Below are 7830 nucleotides of genomic sequence, written 5' to 3'. Positions count from 1 at the left end.
TGAATGTTGGCTCTGTAGAAGACCCAAGGATATTCTGGGACATGATAAAAGGTTTTATTAGGAGCAATACTATTTATTAAGTCAAAGTCAAAGTCAAAGTCTGCTTTATTGTCAATTTCTTCACATGTCAAGACATACAAAGAGATCGAAATTGCGTTTCCCTCTATTCCACGGTGTAGACAAGACATATTTTAACAATTAGGTCACAGACAAACATAACATTCAAGTAAACAATATAAAAAGTAAAAATAAGAAGAAGGCACATACAATGAAGAAAATAAGAGCAACAAAATTTGAGTTGAGAATGTGCAATTGTGCATACAGTAGACAGTCAATATAATTTTAAAATATAATTTTAAATATAAATTTAATTTATAATTATTGGCAAAAATCAGGCCAATAAATGGCTGAGGTAGTTCTGTTTTACCTAAGTATGCAAGTGTCATAATGGTGCAAGATATGTAAGGGCAACAGAAGTGTGTTCAGAAGTGTTTTCAGGACAACAAGTTGCAAAGTTTGCAAGTATACAAGTGGAGTAGTGCAAGTGGAGTGGTGCAAGTCAGCCATTGTGGGTCCAAAAGTCCAGGATGTTATGTAGCTGAGGGTGGAGGGAGGAGAGGGGGGAGAGAGTTCAGCATCCTAACAGCCTGGTGTATGAAGCTGTTGGTGAGTCTGGTGGTGCGGGAGCGCAGGCTTCTGTACCTCTTTCCAGAGGGAACTTGATCAAACAAATTGTGAGCTGGGTGACTTGCATCACTTACAATTGTGGTCGCCTTGCAGCTGTGTTCACTATGTGCTGCAGGGCTTTCCTGTTGTATTCAGTGCAGCTTCGCCACACAACAACACAGCTGGAGAGGATGCTCTCAATGGTGCTAGTAGAATGTGGTCATGATGGCTGGTGGAGCACTTACTCGCCTGAGTTTCCGCAGGAAGTACAGGCGGCGCTGACTTTCTTCACCAGTGATGCAGTGGGTGGTCCAGGAGAGGTCTTCATTGTGCACCCCCCAGGAATTGGTGCTGCTCACTCTCTCACCGCAGCACCGTCGATGGTCAGTGGCAGGTGTTGGATGAGAACTCTCTGGAAGTAACAACAATCTCCTTAGTCTTGCTGACGTTCAGCAGGAGGTGTTGTCCTTTACCACGCGGTCATAAGGTCGACCTCAACCTGTATTGAGTTCATCGTCCTTGGTGATGGACCCACCAGAGTTGTGTCGTCAGCAAATTTCACCTGTGGTGTGTTGCTGTAGGTTGCAGTGCAGTCATGCGTCAGCAGGGTGAAGAGCAGCGGGCTGAGCACGCAGCTTGAGGGGCCCCGTGTCCAGTGTAATGCTGCTTGAGATATTAGGCTCGTTCGAGATGAACTGCGCTCGCCTGTAAAGTGGACGAGAGCAGGCGGCAGCAGCGGGGGGCGGGGTGAAAAAGCTGCGGAAAGTCGCGACGTTTCCAACCGATTCCAGCCGCCTTCAGGCTGGACAGGAAGTGACCAAAACACTGTGGTGCGATTCCGATTAACAAAAATTAATCAGACCCACCCATAGCTGGTACACAGTCTCCAGTTGTTTTATATATGACAGAGTAGCTGTCAAAGTGCTCTACAGCGATCTGTTGCTGATTTTAATGAACAACAGACTGGAGATGATCCGTGATCTGAAAGGATTTTATCTTTGACTTCTAAACTTAACTATCAGCCTCACAACATGTGTTATGTACAGAATAAGTCTTAAATCAGACAAATAGCAATTAAAATCCTTCGATTCAAAAACAGTAAAAAGTTTATATAAAACGTCATCATGTTGTAAACCATCAGGTGTTAACAGCTGAGAAGCCGGCGTGTTCCCAGCATGCTCTGGGTCCGCTGGGTCTGCTGGCTCTTGCAGTCGGTGAAAAGCAACTGCGCCGCCTGCGTCTCAGAACTGCGGCCGCCTTGCTCCGTGAGATTCCGTTGCCCACTTGTGCATGACATCAGAGCAAGTCGGGATCAGTCGGACACAAATCTAACTGGCATGCAAAGGGCGCCGATCGCCGGTGATCGATTCTGCGCAGACGGGCTCATCTAACGAGCCTACTATTTCCAACCCGTACTACTTGAGGCCTCTGACAGAGGAAGTCCAGTAGCCAGTTGCAGAGGTAGGTACTGAGTCCCAGTTTGTCAAGTTTACAGATGAGTTGTTGTGGTATTATGGTGTTGAATGCAGAACTGGAGTCTATAAACAGCAATCTCACATATGAGTCTGTTCGGTTGGGACAGAGAGGGGTCGCTGCCTGTGCACGCGCCACCATCTTGGATCTTTTATTCTGATCTTATGCATGCAAAGTTACTTCAATTCAACTACAAATCCTTGAAACAAGGTTCACCAGATTAGATTAATTGTTGCAAAATAATTTTACTGATCAAATAACTTTAGTCAAAAAAGAAATAATATTCTGAAATAGAATTCTGAATTCCTCATCCATGGAACGAGACAGCGCAATTATTTCCAGGGCACAATACATAGTCATTTACTTGAAATGAGAATTAGGTCCAGTGACTATTTTGCAGATATCTCTCATCTAATCAAGACTTGGAGATTCTATATTTGAAAACATATTGCCATATATCTTGTCACAGGCAGACATTTCCCCTTTATTCAACAATGCAGCACTCTTGATTGGCAGGAGTCCTATAACAGCCTACCAACCTACAAAATGCATTCATTCATCAGTTCTTAGTGATATCTTGCCGCACTGCCCTACCTATTGAGAAGGTCTGGCAACGTGATTGTCCAGACCTGAGCAACGATCTTGACAGGCATGAAATATAGTCTAACATCCCGGAAGAATCACGCAATCCAGACCATCAGCAGATTCACTACAATTTCATTCATAGGACATAACTCATCCCTGTGAAAATGCATCACATGAAAGTGATTAACTTGGAACAATACTACACCCAAAATGTCTGCCCTGGTTAATTTTACTGTACCTGTTTCTGTCAATGTTAGGATTCCTGGATTCTGTCAGCCTTTCAGCTTTCTAAAACTAAACGTGTGGTTTTGCTGGACTCACTAAGAAAATAATTGCAACCCGTTGGAAACAACCTCAAGGCTGTTGTCAAATTAAGTTTCTTCCACTTGAGGCAGAACTTTGAGACGGTAAGCCACGCCTTTGTTACCACTTGACTGGATTATTGCAATGCACTTTATGTGGGGGTAAGTGTTATTTGTACAGCACTTTGGTCAACTTTGGTTGTTGTAAAGTGCTTAACAAATAAAGTTGGATTGGAGACCCCTTGAAGGGCATGCAGTAGACTGGTGCTATAGCTTTCTTACCTCTTCTTGCGCATGTTTGGTCCTTTATCTTGTTTCTGTCTGTCTGTGTGTGTGTGTCTGCTTTTGTAGGTCTTTTTTTAATGTGTCTTGTGTGTACACACCAAGCTCCTCTCTCCTCTCTCTTTCCATTTGTGTGCATCCATGTCCCAGAAATGCTTGTTGCTATCCTCAGACACCGCCTACCAAGAGCCTGGGTCTATACGGAGGTTTCTTCCTAAAAGGAAGTTTTTCCTCGTCACTGTTACACTAAATGCTTGCTCTTGTGGGAATTACGAGAATTGTTGCTTCTCTTCAGCTCATCTGCCGCCCGGCTCCTCTCCAGCTCATCTGCTGCAAGGCGCTACTCCTCTGTACCTGCCGTCTGGTTCTTCTCCAGCCACTCATGCTTTCTCCCTGTACTCCGATGAGGTGCCGAGCACCTTGGGATCCATCGTAGGTCCGTCGTTCGCTCCATTACTCATTAGGCCATTTACAAAAGCAGACCCAAGGAAAGAGACAGGTAGGGGTTGGAAGAAGAGGCGCTCTGAAATCCTCACTGATACACCAGTATAGCTGGCATTAGAAAAGGAGGAGCGTCAAAAAAGGAAAAACATCTTCCCTTGAAAAGGGAAAAACAACAAAAAAACTCTGGGAGTGAGAAAAGCAAAAACAAGAAGGTAAAAAAAAACCTGCATGGAAAATTGTGAAACTATAATATATGATATAACTGTATAATATGATAACTCCTCTTCAGAAGAGGAAGATTTCTTTACCCCATTTTTGGGGTAGGTCTCAACAAAGGACCACCTACTGAAATAGTGTTACAACCATACAGCGTTTCAAGTCAAAGGAGTCTGAGAGCCGATATCAGCCGTCATTTAAAAGAATTCAATTTAATAACTGACACCAGATTCATTACCAGTAATGTGGTTTTCAAAGCAATAATTAAGCGTTACTGAAAAAGCGGCAAAGATACCAGTATCCACTATCCCCTTATTTCTGAGCCTGATCTTTAAATTAAATGAAATGAGAAATGCAGCTGTACTGTGTCCAGATACGCTCCTTGGCCTGGTCAGAAAAGTCTGGTTTGACAACCAGCTGTGTTTGGCTCAGCAGGGAGGGCAGCCGGGAGCTTTGCATGCAAGGGTCAACCATCCTAGGGTTAACCTTCCAAAGTGGTCATAACATTGCGTTGCACTTGCAAGTTCTAAGGCTTTGACTTACGAAAACTTTATAAACAGCCACGCAATTGCATTTTATTTTCAGATTCAAAATGCCACCTTACCAGCACTTGCTGCACTTCTTCCGACACACATGAGACTAGGATGCCTCACTAGGATGCCTCACTAGGTCAGTCTCACAGGCTGAATCCCATTTCTCTATCTTACCCCTATCCCTTACCCTTTACCTCTACCCCCTTGGCCCTTGAAACCAAGGGGTAAGGGCTACGGGTGAAAACATTATATTCAGTTGAAGCTGGATTTTGAAGCTGACACAGAATACTTAGAGCAATTTAATTGAAAAGAGCTATTATTTGTACATATTTTATTGTATTACATAAGTTATTTTTATACCATTGAGGCATAAAAAAGCATGTACCTCTAAGAAGCCTGTCTGAATTTGTGTTTCGAGGCCAAGTGTCCTTTTTTTTGGAAATCAAAATATGGTCACTCTAAACTAGTAACAATAGAAAAAACTACAACACCACACCGGATCTAGCTAGACCAGAAACAAAACCACAGGCACGCCACGCACACTTGTTTGGGCTTACGAGCCAGCCAAAGTAACATTACGTTGTGAGTGGATGGTGAGCGTGAGACGCAGAAATGGATGCTATTAAGATTCTGAATGGAAAGTTTAATTTTATAAAGTTGCCAAATGGTTCCATTGATAAGACCAAAGTTATCCGTGTGTTTTGTTGTGAACTGAGCTACCATCGCAACACGTCCAGTCAGAAATACTACTTGATAGCCAAGCACACAGCTGATGTAAATTCTCCGCCCCCCTCGTCAAAACCAGGCAACAATGGATGACCTCAGACAGAAGCACATGGATACCACAACTAAGAACAAACTAACTGCAGCCATAGCTAAATGGGTGGCTACTGCATGTAGGCCTGTCAAAGTTGTGGAGGACAAGGGTCTAGCTGATATCATTCGCATTGCATCCATCGACTGGACCTACGAATTGCCTTCGAGAGCCATGTACAGAAATTGCACGAAACGGAGAAGGCTAAGGTACAGCAGGCGTTGAAGACAAATGCAGTCGTGCTCACTTGGGATTTCTGGACGTCCCTCTGTAATCACAACTACTCCGGGGTCACAGCCCATTATTTTGATCCACAGGGGAAACTTAAGTTTCATGCATTGACTGTTATAAAGACAGAAGACTACTTGCACTTTATGCAAGTAGCTAGAGAGTGGGACACAAAGTTATCTCACTGTGCACGGATAGTGCATGCAACATGATTGCAGCGGCCAGGCCCTTTTAGCAAATGCCGTGCCTGGCACACAGTGCACCGAGCCGTCATGGTTTCTTTAACCAACAGCCTGTTTGACAGCGCATTGGCAAAATGCAGAAAAGTTATGAGACATTTTAAGCACAGCCCAGCAAACCAAGCAGAGCTGGAGCAGCAACAAGTCACACATCATCAGAATTAAACGTCACAGGAAGTGTCAACCAAATGGAATAGTACCCTGGAAATGATCAAGCGTGTTAATGCTGAACCTCAGAGAAGCAATGGCCCTGCACACAACCAACGTTGCCATGCCAACAGCTACTGAGCTGGAGAACCTGAAGAAGCTAGAGGCTGTGCTGGAGCACTGCAGGTAATGTATTGTGTATCCGTGTCATGTGTATATCTGTTTGTTTAATAATCAAAATAGGTCTCTGTCAGAACTGTAACGTTAATGATTGGGTGTGTGTTTATGTGGGTGTGGGTAGGCTTTGCATGTGTAAAAGAATGGAGTGTGTGAGTGTGAGTGTGGTGAGTGAGCAAACTCTGTGTGAATTACAGTAGGCCTAACTAGTTCCCCCACTAAAATGCTTCTCTATATTATTGCAGATATGTGTCTGAACTTCTGGTAGGAGAGAAATTAGTGTCTTGCTCAGCGGTGCTGCCAGCGTTGTGGTATCTGTCGCGAGTGATGGAGGTCACGCCTTAGTCCTCTACGAAGAAACAAAGTCTAATGCTTGCACACAAGCCTTTGTCTGATGAAGACAAGGACAGTACTGAACAATGTCTGGAGAGCTACAAGGCAGAGCCTCTTATTTGCATGGATGACTGTCCCCGGGAATGGTGGTCCACACATGAAGGGGCACACAGTGAAATGGCCCGTCTTGCACGCAAGTACTTAGCAACACCGGCCACATCAGTACCTTCTGAAAAGTTGTTTTCACTCTTTGAGCATGTTGTACAAAAGAAGCGAGCTTCCTTGTTCTCTAAAAATGTCAACAGACTTGTCTGTCTAAATATTTGGCTCAAAGCAAAGAAGTTAGTAGGCTTACATTATATTGGTAACTGTTACTGTTCATTCTTTCTGAAATAAGAGGCTGGGTTGATGAGCCTCTGATGAATCAAGAGCAGTAGCCTGACTGCTATTTTCAAAGCAAACTTGAAAAAGTATTAAGCCATGGTTTAACTGCATATACTTTTGTGTGACAAAATATTTTTCACCCTTTTATTGATGGACAGTGTTGAGTTGTTTAAGAGGTTATTTGCTCCAAGTGTGAATGTTTGAATTGAACACTACAGTAGGCTATATGCCAATGTTGTTTTCAATAGAAAAATGAAAATTACATTTGCACAATCAAGCCAATACACTTTTCCATGTTGATAAGAGCTTTATAATGAGAAAAAAAATAATGGGACAAAAAGAAATCTAGGGACATTTAGAATAGATACAAAATGTGAAATTAATTGTGATTAATTGCGAGTTTGCATCAAGTGCCCATCACGGCCAGTCCCCAGCTATTGTACGTCCTTCTTCAAAGGACTATGTCAAATTTCATTATAAATGGAAACAGTGAATTTAATTTTAAGTAATAAAAGCTAGCATGGAGGCTGTGGCTCTTATCTCAGGCTAAATAAATGCCCCTCTGTTTGACCTCATTAATTTATTTCCCCATATGAGTAAGCGCAAAAAAGAAAAAGGTTTATTCCAACAAAAACACACAGAGGAGGTACAGGTGGTGGAGGTATAGGTGGTGGAGGTATGAATGAGAGTCATAAGGAGCGGGTCTGGAAGAAGCTGCAAACACGGACGGCGGGATTCAAACACTGTGACGAGAACAAAACAAAGTTAGTCAATAGTTTAGCAGGTGAGCAACGTGCGCTAAAGACTGGCCAAGTTACCACTTAGGGGTTAGCAACGAACTGGCGCTTAAAAGGGGGTCAGCCCGGGTTTATATACTGTGGAGATGGGATGATGGAGATAGATTGCAGCTGTGGAGCTGGAGTAATGAAGATGGGTAGCAGCTGTGCGGAAGGCGGATTGCAAAGTGTGGTCACGCCCCCGGACCAGGTTCCTCTGTGGTGACCTCT

Source organism: Etheostoma spectabile, chromosome 12, assembly GCF_008692095.1.
Source record: "Etheostoma spectabile isolate EspeVRDwgs_2016 chromosome 12, UIUC_Espe_1.0, whole genome shotgun sequence".
Lineage (NCBI taxonomy): Eukaryota > Metazoa > Chordata > Actinopteri > Perciformes > Percidae > Etheostoma > Etheostoma spectabile.
The sequence above is the reverse complement of the archived record's forward strand: the minus strand, read 5'-3'. Positions refer to the sequence as shown.